Below are 14,505 nucleotides of genomic sequence, written 5' to 3' on the forward strand. Positions count from 1 at the left end.
TTGGAGGCAGTGCAGAGAAGGTTCACTAGGTTGATTCCTGGGATGAAGGGGTTGACGTATGACGAAAGGTTGGGCCTATACTCATTGGAGTTTAGAAGAATGAGAGGTGATCTTATTGAAATATATAAGATTCTGAGGGGGATTGAGAGGGTGGATGCTGAGAGGATGTTTCCCCTAGTGGGGGAATCTAGAACTAGGGGGCATAGTTTCAGAATAAGGAGTCGTCCATTTAAGACGGAGATGAGGAATTTCTTCTCTCAGAGGGTCGTGAATCTTTGGAATTCTCTACCCCAGAGAGCTGTGGAGGTGGAGTCATTGAATATATTCAAGGCGGAGATTGACAGACATTTGAACTACAAGGGAGTCAAGGGGTTTGGGAAGAGAGCGGGAAAGTGGTGTTGAGGCCAAGATTGGATCAGCCATGATCTTATTGAATGGTGGAGCAGGCTCGAGGGGCCGATTGGCCTACTCCTGCTCCTGTTTCTTATGTTTTATCCAGAAACTTAAAGATTAGAAAATCAAAAGACAAAAATAATGAATTCTGGTGAGGATAAAATGGAAAATAAAAAGGAAATGAAGAAACAAAAATGCATAAGTAAACTACCAAAGAAAAACACACAGTGCATGGGTAAAATTAAAAGGTTAGAATAAAAACTTTAAAAGCCAACATTAAAGAAAAATAGGGCAAAATAAAACCACACTAGAAAGGTAAGACAGCAAATGTAGCATAAAGGACAAATAAGTGAAACAAAGTTGACAGGAAATAATTTATTGATTGGTTAAGGGTAGAGGTGGTTTTACTTAAACCACCAAATTCCCATCTACAACTATAGTGTCAGAAGGTAAAATGCAAATGAACTATGCGTGTAGCATACTCATGTGAGATACAACACCTAAGAAGTAAGTGAAAACTTGGCGTGAGACAGTTCAGAAGAGTGATAGACGTTTCCTTGCGGAATTTGATTTGGCTCCCTAAGCATTTTTAAAAAATGAAATGCCTAACTTCAGGACATCAATAAGGTTAAAAAGCACAGGAGGGAAAATGAGATAAATTAAGATTGCAGGAGGACACAGGTTAACAGAATGAACAGTTAAGTGACAGATGCAGTTCAGTACAGAATTGTTGAAATATGAAGAGTGTAAAATTCTTATAATAGAGCAACAGAAAGAACTAGATACATAGATCTTTGAAGGTAGGAGTGCAGGTAGAAAAGGCCATAAAATGCAAATGGAATTCTGGATTTTATGTAGGGGCATTGAATATAAAAGCAAGAAAGTGATGCTGACTTTGTGATTGGACCAGAGCTGGAATACTGCATACAATTCTGGGCATCCCATTATGGAAAGGAGCAATGGAAAGGGTACAGCAAAGATTCAAATGATAAAAATTAAATGCAATAGTTATGAAAATAGGCTCAAAAATTGGGTCTTTTCCCCGGAACATAGATCAAGGAATTTTAAGAAGTTTTCAAAGTTCTGCAAGGTTTTGAGAGGGTAAGTAGTGAAAGATTGTTTCCACTGGTTGGGAAACCCATAATAAAAGGCAGAGATGCAGGATTATCACCAGAAGAATAGGGAGGGGAGATGCATTTTTTCATGTGGAAATTTATTAGCAGATGGAGCACTTTACCAAAGTGGCTGTTAAGGCAGAAACAACAATTTAGTTGAAAATTGAATAAGAATTTGAAAAGGAAAATGCAAAAGGATAAGGGGAAAGAGCAGGGGAATAGGATTAGGGTATACTAGTCCATTTGAAGATCTAACCCTGGCAGAGAGGTAAGAGGCTAAATAGCTTAATTTTGTGCTCTTAATTTCTATGATTGTATAAGTAGTGGTTTAAGTGCTACCATTCTTGTGTTAATAACCTGTAGATTGTAGAAGAAAGAGAAGCGTGAGGTAGGTAACGAGTACTACAGTTTTGAAGTTCTGAGAAAGAATGAGTTAGACTATTAAAAATTGTAACGAGTCTTGATTTCAATACACAAATATGTGCAGAGAGAAGGAAAAACATACAAGACAGAATATATTCAGCTGAGATGCAATGAAAGCATAATGTTCAAAGAGACAATAAGCATAGTAGCATCAATAAAACAGACTAGAAAGGTTACAATAGAGATAAGAAGGATCACCTATCAGGATGGCAAACTTTTTTATCCTGTGTAGGAGCGCAACAGAAAGGTTGCCAATTCTTCATGTGGAAACCTAGACGGTGAGTTTTGGCAGACTATTCAACGTAAGACGTTGCAGCTGTCTGATTTCCTCATGGCATCTAAGTGTCCTTTCTAATAGGGGGTCACTGGATAGTGTACAAGAGCCCTGCTGATTTTTCTCTCCTTCCTAATCCAGGAATACTGAAGCCAATAGTAGCACCCTCACTGTTGCATTTACACCTCCATGTGGCAATATTACTCAGCAGTACCCATTCTTATCTGGCCACATAATAGCCGATGTGAGTGGATCAGTACTGGCTGTATTACATAGTGGCCTGTTTAGCTCAAATGCGTCTTACAATTTGTAAATCTCTCACTGGGAGGTTTACTGTAAATGTCCTAAAGTGCACTTTGTTTTTGTACAAATGTTAAGTTTCTACTGATTGCTTTGGTCACTATATAAGCCTTGCTCTTGTCTCTATGTTAGAAGGTCATGGGTTCAAGCTGCACTCTAGTGATTTAAGCATATAATCCAGTATGATAATTCAATGCAGTGCAGCGCATTGTTGGAGAGCGCAGTCTTTTGGATGAGGCGTTAAACCTCTCAGGTGGACGTTAAAGATCCTCTGGCACTATTTGAAGAAGAGCAGGGCAGTTTCTCCTGGTGTCCTGGTCAACATTCATTGCTCAACCATCATCACTGAAACAGATTATTTGGCCATCTATCGCACTGCCGTTTGTGGGACCTTGTGTATACAAATTGGCTGCTGCATTTCCCTTCACATAACAGTGACTGCACTTCAGAAGTACTTTATTGGCTGCGAAGAGGTTTGGGATGTCCCAAGTGTTGAGTCTGAGTGTCCCAGATATGCTTATTCTAAATCACTGGACACAGACAACAAGAATAACTTAAACAGGTCTTTACTAATTGAAGGTTAGGGCTGAACTGCTTAGCAAATTACTACACAGAGTTTATATACCGGTGTGGTCACCACCGGTACTACAATATACAGTAGCCAAGAGAAAGTAGTCCATCTCTTAAGGTAGTCTCTTAAGGTGGTACAGGTTACATACACCACAATTCCTCCCTTTTTAGCTTAACAGTGTACATCCCAATTTAAACATAACATGGATAACATATATACAACTTCATGCAAAACTGTTCAAAGATTCAGTCTCTGAGGAGGCCTCCTGATCCGAGTTGGATAACGCCTTTCAGGGGTCTCTGATTCTCGTTGCTGGGGTGACTCATCTAGTTGATCTCTTATGGATTGGACATCATCAGGTACATTGGCGTCTGAGGTAGATGCTTCAGGTTCACTAACTTCTTCCACTGGTGTCTCTGTCGTAGTCATGGGTTCGACCCTTGTTCTCGATTCTACAAGTTGGTCAGCATGACGTATTACGTTTTCACCAATATCCACCGTGTACGTCAGGGGTCCTTGTCTGGCACGAATTGTTCCAGATTGCCATTTCTCATTCTTATAGTCCCGGGCTAACACTGGTTGTCCTATTTCGAAACTCCGAGTGGTCTTGTTATTTATATGCTGGAGCTGTTTGTTTTCGACTTCCCTCCGCACATTTGGTTTTAACAAGTCCAACCTGGACCGCAACCTCCTGTTATAGAACATCATGGCAGGGCTTTGATTTGTCACTGCATGAGTGGCGTTTCGATATGCCATTAGGAAATTGTCCACCTTGTGTTGTAGTGGAACCTGGTCTTCGCTCATGGCCTTTATCGCCTTTTTGAACGTTTGTACAAATCTCTCGGCCAACCCATTTGTAGCCGGATGATATGGGGCAGAGGTATAATGTTTCACCCCATTCTTCTTCATGAATTTCTGGAATTCTTCTGACACGAACTGCGGTCCGTTGTCTGAACATATTTGTTCTGGCAATCCATTTCTTGCGAATATCGTTCTTAGAACTGCAATCGTCTTTTCCGAGGTAGTGGTCGCCATCTTAATCACTTCTGGCCATTTAGAATGTGCGTCTACCGCAATTAAAAACATGGAGTCCATGAATGGACCTGCGAAGTCAATATGTACACGTTGCCATGGGGTTGAAGGCCATTCCCATGGATGCAGCGGTGCAATTGAAGGTGCATTTTGAACTTTTTGGCACCCTGAGCAGCTTTTAGTCAGATCCTCTATTTGTTGGTCGATACCTGGCCACCACACATAAGCCCTAGCAAGGCTTTTCATCTTGACTCCCCCCAGATGACCTTCATGCAGTTCCTTTAGAACTCTCTCCTTTAATTTAGGAGGAATAATCACCCTTGTCCATACATCAATGTTCCTTGACAGACGGACAGCTGTTCTCGTCTGGCTGAGAATGCCGATAACAGTCGTTCACCATGAGCTGGCCATCCCTTCACTGTCAATTCGTAGACCCGAGACAGTGTTGGGTCGTTCCTGGTTTCTCTCTCAATACTTGCATTGGTGACTGGTAAACATTCGATGATGGTCGAGTGAAATAACTCAACAGGGTCAACTGTCGGTGCCTCTTCCGCTGTAGGTAGTGGCAGGCGTGACAGCCCATCAGCATTACCATGTTGCTTTGTACCTTTGAATTCGATCTGATATTGATGTGCCCCTAGGAAAAGGGACCATCTCTGGAGCCTTTGCGCTGTCATCACCGAAACACCCTTCTTAGGGTTAAAAATGGAAACCAACGGCTGGTGGTCTGTCAGCAGCGTAAACTTTTGCCCTTGCAGGTAATGATTAAATTTTTTTACTCCCCACACAAGGCTGAGAGCCTCCCTATCTATCTGAGCATAGTTGCGCTCAGCGGAGGTCAATGATCTGGATGCGAACGCGACTGGTCTTTCCAAGCCATTTGGCAACTTATCACAGAATCACAGAAACCCCACAGTGCAGATAGAGGCCATTTCGGCCCATCGAGCCTGCACCGACACATATCCCACCCTATCCCCGTAACCCCACGTATTTACTCCCCCTAACACTAAGGGTCAATTTATCATAGCCAATTAACCTAACCCGCACATCTTTGGACTGTGGGAGGAAACCGGAGCACCCGGAGGAAACCCACGCAAACACGGGGAGAATGTGCAAACTCCACACAGACAGTCACCCGAGGCCTGATTCGAACCCGGGTCCCTGGCGCTGTGAGGCAACAGTGCTAACCACTATGCCACCGTGTGTGAGAGCACTGCCCCAATACCATATGGAGAAGCATCACAAGCTAAACAAATAGGCAGCGTTGGGTTAAAGTGAGCCAACACTTCCTTAGAGGTGATCAATGCCTTGCTTTTGTGAAAGGCCCGCTTACAGTCCTCGCTCCACTTCCATGGCACTCCCTTCTGCAAAAGAGCGTTCAGTGGGTGTAGCACCGTGGATAAATTTGGCAGAAACTTATGGTAATAGTTAATCAACCCTAGGAACGACCTCAACTGGGATACATTTTCCGGAGCGGGAGCCTTCACAACAGCTTCGATCTTGTCAGGTGACTTGTGAAGCCCCTCCTGGTCAATGACGTGACCACAGTACGAGATTTGCTTCTGAAAGAACTCACATTTCTGGCGATTAACTCGAAGTCCATATTCTTTCAATCTGGTGAGCACCTGTTCCAAATTTGCAAGGTGTTCCTCATCATCATCTCCTGTAATCAGAATGTCGTCCAGGTAGCATTGTGTGCCTGGAATTCCCTGTAATACCTGCTCCATGGCCCTTTGCCAAATCGCTGGAGCCGATGCCACTCCAAAAACCAGTCTATTATACCGATATAAGCCCTTATGCGTGTTGATCGTGAGATACTGGCGTGACGCTTCATCAACTTCCATCTGTAAGTATGCCTGCGCCAGGTCTATCTTGGTGAAGTGTTTCCCGCCAGACAACGAAGCGAAAATATCCTCAATCCGTGGAAGCGGATATTGCACCGTGTGAAGCACCGGATTAACAGTGATCTTGAAATCGCCACAGATGCGAACCTTCCCCGGTTCCCCCGGCTTGTTACTCGATGAACGCTTCATGACGGCAACAATGGGCGTAGCCCATTCACTCCAGTCCACCTTTGACAGTACTCCGGAACGTTCTAGTCCCTCCAGCTCAGCTTCCACAGCAGGTCGTATCGCATAAGGTACCGGTCTAGCTTTGAAAAATTTCGGGTTTGCATGTTCTTCAACCTTGATGTTTGCCGTAATTCCTTTCAGTGTTCCCACTCCCTGCTGGAACACCTCTTTAGCATCGTCCAATATTCTGGACAGTCGTTTAGGTTTGACATCGTCCTTTTTACCAGAATCTACAGTTAGTGCTTTTAAGGAATGCCAGTCTATATTTATTCTCCTGATCCATTCCCGTCCCAGTAGTGGTGGACCTCCCTCAGGTAACACATATAAGTCCATTCCTCGGCTTTCTTTACCCTTGTGGACCACCTTTACCTTTATCTTTCCGATGGGGTATACTCTTTGCCCCGTGTATGTTTTCAATACAATCTCCGTATCCCTTAGGGGAATGTGTGGAAATAACCTTTTGTAATCTTGCTTATTCATGACCGTCAATGCCGATCCAGTGTCCAATTCCGTCTTCACTTGGACTCCTGCTATCTGAAGTGTGACCCAGATAGTTTGGTGGTCTGCTGTGTTACCCACATTATGTATTCTTAGGCAACCCAGTTCCTTACTGCTGGAGTCTGAATCCGTCTTCTGTTCATCTGAACTGTTCTCTGTCACCTTGTGTACCTTTTTGCACTTTTCATGCGGTGACTTTTTGTTGCTGGTCTTCTTTCCTGACCGGCATACTTTAGCTATGTGACCTGGCCTGCCACATTTTCTGCATTCCTGATTTTTGAACCAGCACTGGTTCTGATCGTGCGTTGTCCTTCCGCAACGATAACACTTTACTGCACCCAATGCCATTCGATTGGTGCGGAGTTCCGATGACCTTAGCTGCATTTCCGCGGTGCCTCTTGCTGCGGCCTCGTGCGATGCTGCAATGGTGACAGCTTTATCAAGCGTAAGGTCCTTTTCCTCTAGCAGTCGCTTTTGAGTTCCTTCTTTTAGTAATCCACACACGAATTTATCTCTCAGAGCGTCTGCTAGTCCTGTACCAAACTGACAGTACTTTGATAGCTTGCGCAGTTCAATTAAGAATTCAGCGTTGCTTTCCTCTTTCAGCTGCGTTCTTCTGTAAAATTTAAATCGTTCCGCTATCAGCAGCGGCGTGGGGTTTAAATGTTCTTGCAGGATAGTAACAATATTCGCGAAAGTCTGATCCGCCGGTTTATCTGGTGTTACAAGGTGCCTCAATAACCCGTACGTCTTCGCACCTGTTAAGTCTGTGTGTTCTAGTTATTGTTAATAAGAATCACTGCACACAGACCACAAGAATAAATTCAACAGGTCTTTACTAGTCGAAGGTCAGGCTGAACTGCCCAATAAATCATTACACAGCACTTATATACCGGTGTGGTCACCACCGGTATTACAGTATACAGCAGCCAAGATAAAGTAGTGCATCTCTTAAAATAGTTCTCTTAAAGGTGGAACGGTTACATACACCACAATCCTCCCTTTTTAGCTTAACAGTATATATTCCCCATTTAACATAACATAATAACATATATATACAACTTCATGTAAAAACAGTTCACAGATTCAGTCTCTGAGGAGGCCTCCTGATCCGAGACGGATAACGCCTTTCAGGGGTCTCTGGTTCTTGTTGCTGGGGTGACTCATCTAGTTGATCCCCTATGGATAGGACATCATCATCAGGTATATTCACTTCTGAGGTAGATGCTTCAGGTTCACTAACTTCCTCCACGGTTGTCTCTGTCGTAACCATGGGCTCGACCCTTGTTCTCGATCCCACCAGTTGGTCAGCATGACGTCGCATTACGTTTTCACCAACATCTACCGTGTACATCAGGGGTCCTTGTCTGGCCCGAATTGTTCCAGATTGCCATTTCTCGTTTTTATAGTCCCTGGCTAACACCGGTTGTCCTATTTCAAAACTCCGAGTGGGCTTGTTATTGATATGCTGGAACTGTTTGTTTTCGACTTCCCTCCGCACATTTGGTTTTAACAAGTCCAACCTGGACCGCAACCTCCTGTTATAGAACATCATGGCAGGACTTTGGTTTGTTGTTGCATGGGTGGCGTTTCGATATGCCAGTAGGAAATTGTCCACCTTGTGTTGCAGTGGAATCTGATCTTCGCTCATGGCCTTTATTGCCTTTTTGAACGTCTGTACAAACCTCTCGGCCAGCCCATTCGTAGCTGGATGATATGGGGCAGAGGTATAATGTTTCACCCCATTCTTCTTCAGGAATTTCTGGAATTCCTCTGACACGAACTGTGGTCCGTTGTCTGAACATATTTGCTCTGGCAATCCATTTCTTGCAAATATCGTTCTTAGCACCGCGATCGTCTTCTCCGAGGTAGTGGTAGTCATTTTAATCACTTCTGGCCATTTAGAATGTGCGTCCACCGCAATTAAAAACATGGAGTCCATGAATGGACCAGCAAAGTCAATATGTACACGTTGCCATGGGGTTGAAGGCCATTCCCATGGATGCAGCGGTGCAATTGGAGGTGCATTTTGGACTTTTTGGCACCCTGAGCAGCTTTTCGTCAGATCCTCTATCTGTTGGTCGATACCCGGCCACCACACATAAGCCCTAGCAAGGCTTTTCATCTTGACTCCCCCCAGATGACCTTCATGTAGTTCTTTTAGAACTCTCTCTCTTAACTTAGGAGGGATAATCACCCTTGTTCCATACATCAATGTTCCCTGACAGATGGACAGCTGTTCTCGTCTTGCTGAGAATGCCGGTAACAGTTGATCACCATGGGCTGGCCATCCCTTTACTGTCAATTCGTAGACCCGGGACAGTGTCGGGTCATTCCTAGTCTCCCTTTCAATATTTGCATTGGTGACAGGTAAACATTCGATGATGGTCGAGTGAAATAACTCCACCGGGTCAACCGTCGGTGCCTCCTCCTCAGTAGGTAGTGGCAGGCGCCACAGCCCATCAGCATTACCATGCTGCTTTGTACCTTTGAATTCTATCTGATATTGATGTGCCCCTAGGAAAAGGGACCATCTCTGGAGCCTCTGTGCTGTCATCACCGAAACACCCTTCTTAGGGTTAAAAATGGATACCAACGGCTGGTGGTCTGTCAGCAGTGTAAACTTCTGGCCCTGCAGGTAATGATTAAACTTCTTTACTCCCCACACAAGGCTGAGAGCCTCCCTATCTAGCTGAGCATAGTTGCGCTCAGCGGAGGTCAATGATCTGGATGCAAATGCGACTGGCCTTTCCAAGCCATTTGGCAACTTGTGTGAGAGCACTGCTCCAATACCATAAGGAGAAGCATCACAAGCTAAATGAATAGGTAGCGTTGGGTTGAAGTGAGCCAACACTTCCTCTGAGGTGATCAATGCCTTGCTTTTGCGAAAGGCCTTCTTACAGTCCTCGCTCCACTTCCATGGTACTTCTTTCTGCAAAAGAGCGTTCAGCGGGTGGAGCACCGTGGATAGATTTGGCAGAAACTTATGGTAATAGTTAATCAACCCTAGGAACGACCTCAACTGGGATACATTTTCCGGAGCGGGAGCCTTCACAACAGCTTCGATCTTGTCAGGTGACTTGTGCAGCCCCTCCTGGTCAATGACATGACCACAGTACGAGATCCATTTCTGAAAGAACTCACATTTCTGGCGATTAACTCGAAGTCCATATTCCTTCAATCTGGTGAGCACCAGTTTCAAATTTGCAAGGTGTTCCTCATTGTCATCTCCTGTAATCAGGATATCGTCCAAGTAACATTGAGTGCTTGGAATTCCCTGTAATACCTGCTCCATGGCCCTCTGCCAAATTGCTGGAGCCGAAGCCACTCCAAAAACCAGTCTATTATATCGATACAAGTCTCTGTGCGTGTTGATTGTGAGATACTGGCGCGACTCTTCCTCAACTTCCATCTGTAAGTACGCTTGCGCCAGGTCTATCTTGGTGAAGTGTTTCCCGCCAGACAATGAAGCAAAGATATCCTTAATCCGCGGAAGCGGATATTGCACCGTGTGAAGCACCGGATTAACCGTGATCTTGAAGTCTCCACAGATGCGGACCTTCCCCAGTTCCCCTGGCTTGTTACTCGATGAACGCTTCATGACGGGAACAATGGGCGTGGCCCACTCACTCCAGTCCACCTTAGACAGTACTCCTGAATGTTCTAGCCCTTCCAGCTCAGCTTCCACAGCAGGTCGTACCGCATAAGGTACCGGTCTGGCTTTGAAAAATTTTGGGTTTGCATGTTCTGCAATCTTGATTTTTGCCGTAATTCCTCTCAGTGTTCCCAGTCCCTGTTGGAACACCTCTTTAGCCTCATCCAATATTCTGGACAATCGTTCAGGTTTGACATCTTTTTTTCCGGAATCTACCGTTATTGCTTTTAGGGAGTGCCAGTCCATATTTATTTTCCTGATCCACTCCCGTCCCAGAAGTGGTGGACCTCCCTCAGGTAGTACATATATGTCCATTCCTTGGTGTTCTTTGCCCTTGTGTACCACCTTGACTTTTATCTTTCCGATGGGGTATACTCTTTGCCCCGTGTATGTCTGCAATACTATCTCCGTATCCCGTAGGGGAATATGTGTGAATAACCTTTTGTAATCTTGCTTATTCATAACCGTCAACGCCGATCCGGTGTCCAATTCCATCTTCACTTGGACTCCTGCTATCTGAAGTGTGCCCCAGATAGTTTGTAGGTCAGGTTCCTTACTCACATTGTGAATTCTCAGACTACCCAGTTCCTTGCTGTTGGAGTCTGAATCCGAATTCTGTTCATCCTAACTCTTCTCAGCCACCTTATGTACCTTTCTGCACTTTTCCTGCGGTGACTTTTTGTTGCTGGTCTTCTTTCCTGACCGGCATACTTTAGCTATGTGACCAAGCTTGCCACATTTTCTACATTCCTAATTTTTAAACCAGCATTGGTTCTGATCGTGTGTTGTCTTTCCACAACGATAACATTTCGCTGTACCCAAAGCCATTTGATCTACGCTGAGTACCGCTGCCTTCAGCTGCATTTCCGCAGTGCCTCTCGCTGCGGCTTCGTGCGATGCTGCAATAGTGACAGCCTTATCAAGTGTAAGGTCATTCTCTTCAAGCAGCCGCTTTTGTGTTCCTTCTTTCCACAATCCACACACGAATTTGTCTCTCAGTGCCTCTGTCAGTCTTTCCCCAAACTGACAGTATTTCGCTAGCTTACGCAGTTCAATTAAATACTCCGCGTTGCTTTCCTATTTCAGTTGCGTTCTCGCATAAAATTTAAATCGTTCCGCTAACATCAGCGGTGTGGGGTTCAAATGATTTCTCAGGACAGCAACAATATTAGCGAAAGCCTGATCCGCCGGTTTAGCTGGTGATAGAAGATGCTTCAATAGCCCGTATGTCTTCGCACCCATTGAGTTTAGTAAGGTTAGTGCTTTATCTTCATCTGATATTTTATTTGCCTTACAATAAATCTCTATGCGTTCTACATACGTGGCCCAATCTTCAACATCGGCATCGAAATCGTTGATGTTACCACGCTTAGGCATCCTCGCAATCTTCTTGAGAAACAAAAAGAAATTTTTCTTTTTTTTTTCTTTTCAAAATGGCGGTTTCCCGCGCTTGTCTTCTTCCCCCGCCTACGAAAATGGCGGCTTCCCGCGTTTGCCTTTCTCCCCTGCTGGCTGTAATGGAGATTGCCGTATTGCTGCGATTGCCCTCCCCAGCGGTTCTCAAATCGTGCCTCCCAGCCCCTCTTGCAGTCCGGTCCTTTCCCCCGGCTGCAGCTGAGTTCTCCGCGGTTTTTTTAAATTTATTTTTTTATTATTTTTATTTTCTCCCGCGCCTCGCGGCCTCGGTAGCTGCCCGGCCTTTTTCCCCGGTCGCGGTCGAGCTCTCTCTCGACGCTGTTGCATCTCCCAGCCCGCTTGCAGCCCGGTCTTTTACACCGGCTGCGTTTGCATTCACCGCGGCTCCCGTGCCTTACGCTGCCCCAGTCTCAGCGCCTCTGGCCCCGACTTCTGTCCGGCTCTTTTCCCCGGCCGTGGTCGAGTTCTCCGCCCTTATATCCTCCGTTTTTCCCTCCCCTACTTCACAGCCAATGTGGCCGACTTGCTGCTCGTCGCTGATCGGCTTACCCACCACCGTGGTAGAAGGGATGATCACTGCCTGTTGCTGATGGAAGGCTTCGTGTCAGGATTCTTCCTTGCTCTTCAGACCCGAGTCTTTTCTCAGCAGGATGATGAGGGCGGATGCCTCTTCTCGACACCCGTTAAACTGCCTTGGATATATCTCTGCCGCAGGGTAAGATCGTCATCGTCGCCACTGTTAAGTCTGTGTGTTCTAGTTATTGTTAATAAGAATCACTGCACACAGACCACAAGAATAAATTCAACAGGTCTTTACTAGTCGAAGGTCAGGCTGAACTGCCCAATAAATCATTACACAGCACTTATATACCAGTGTGGTCACCACCGGTATTACAGTATACAGCAGCCAAGATAAAGTAGTGCATCTCTTAAAATAGTTCTCTTAAAGGTGGAACGGTTACATACACCACAGCACCCATTGAGTTTAATAAGGTTATTGCTTTCTTATCATCTGGTACCTCATTTGCTGTACAATAAACTCCAATGCGTTCTACATACGTGGCCCAATCTTCAACATCGCTATCAAAAGCAGTGATGTTACCGTGTTTAGGCATCCTTGAGAGTTTCTTTAAATATTTTATTTTCCCAAAATGGCAGCTTCCCGCGCTTGTCTTCTTCCCCCGCCTACTAAAATGGCGGCTTCCCGCGCTTGGCGGCTTTTCCCGCGCTTGTCTTCTTCCCCCGCCGACTACAATGGCGGCTTCCCGCGCTGGTCTTCTTCCCCCGCTGGCTACAATGGCGATTACTGCGCTGTTGCCGTTCTCGCCTCCCAGTGGTTCTTAATTTCCCCGACGCTGCTTTTGTTCCCCCCCGCGGTTCTCGTGGGCATTAACGCTTCCCTTGTTGCTGCGCCTCTCAGCCCCGATTGCAGCCCGGCCCTTTACACCGGCTGCGGTCGAGTTCTTCGTGGTTCTCGTGGCATTAACGCTGCCCTTGTCGCTGCACCTCTCGGCCCCGATTGCAGCCCGGCCCTTTACACCGGCTGCGGTCGAGTTCTCCGCCCTTTTTCCTCCTGTTTCCCTCCCCTTCTCCACTGACAACGCGGCCGACTTTCTGCCCGTGTCGCTAGATCGGCTTACCCACCACCGTGGTAGAAGGATGATCACTGCCTGTCGCTGATGGAGGACTTCGTGGTCAGTAATTTCAACCCGGGTTCTCGATGCCTCCCGTGCGATGCGGTGCTCAGCAGGCTGATGAGGGCGGATGCCTCTTCTCGACGCCCGTTCTGAGGACGAAGCTGCCTTGGATGCAAAACTGCCGCAGGGTAAGATCGGACTCGTCGCCACTGTTGAGTCTGAGTGTCCCAGATATGCTTATTCTAAATCACTGGACACAGACAACAAGAATAACTTAAACAGGTCTTTACTAATCGAAGGTCAGGGCTGAACTGCTTAGCAAATTACTACACAGAGTTTATATACCGGTGTTGTCACCACCGGTACTACAATATACAGTAGCCAAGAGAAAGTAGTCCATCTCTTAAGGTAGTCTCTTAAGGTAGTACAGGTTACATACACCACACCAAGGATGTGAAAGATACTATATAAATGCAAGCTCTTTCTGTACTGCAATTGAATCAGATTTCAATTTTTAAAAGTAATGATGTTTTCCATCTTTTCTCCCCTTCTTTGCTGAAGCCGCCACTTGTGCTGGGATACAATCCCATATGTGCCGACAACCCTCCCGCACCATGTCGAAGTAGTAGTCGTTCTTTGTGTATGAGCTCAAATAGCAACTGTTAGAAGCCCAGTTGAATATGGATGGTCTTCAGGGGCTACTGAATAGTGATCAGAATCAGGAACTCTGACTGATTCTCCTCCTTCCTTAATGCAGTGGAGTTGAGGCTGTTTGAAGCACTCTAACTGCGGCCCCAGCGGAGATCAGCTAACTTCTGAGTGGGAAATAAACCTAATTTATAATTTTTAAAAATTATTTTTTTAAAAATGGAAATGTAATGTTCTATCAAAGTGCGACAATGTGGTTTTTTTCAGACACTGAATTCGCTATAATTTGCCCACTTTTCTCTAATGCTTTTGACTTTCTGCTAATACTTGCGCCATGGGACGTTTTTTTAAAATAAATCCATTGGTTCTGTCATTTTCCATGGGACGTTAAAGGCGCTATATACAAGTTGCTGTAAATGCTATAGAATGAGGTTGAACCCCCACGCTATAGATTGGTCCAGCCCTGTCCCC

This window comes from Somniosus microcephalus, chromosome 13 (genome assembly GCF_052327205.1).
Source record: "Somniosus microcephalus isolate GS21.2 chromosome 13, FLI_Smic_1.0, whole genome shotgun sequence".
NCBI classification, from domain to species: Eukaryota; Metazoa; Chordata; class Chondrichthyes; order Squaliformes; family Somniosidae; genus Somniosus; species Somniosus microcephalus.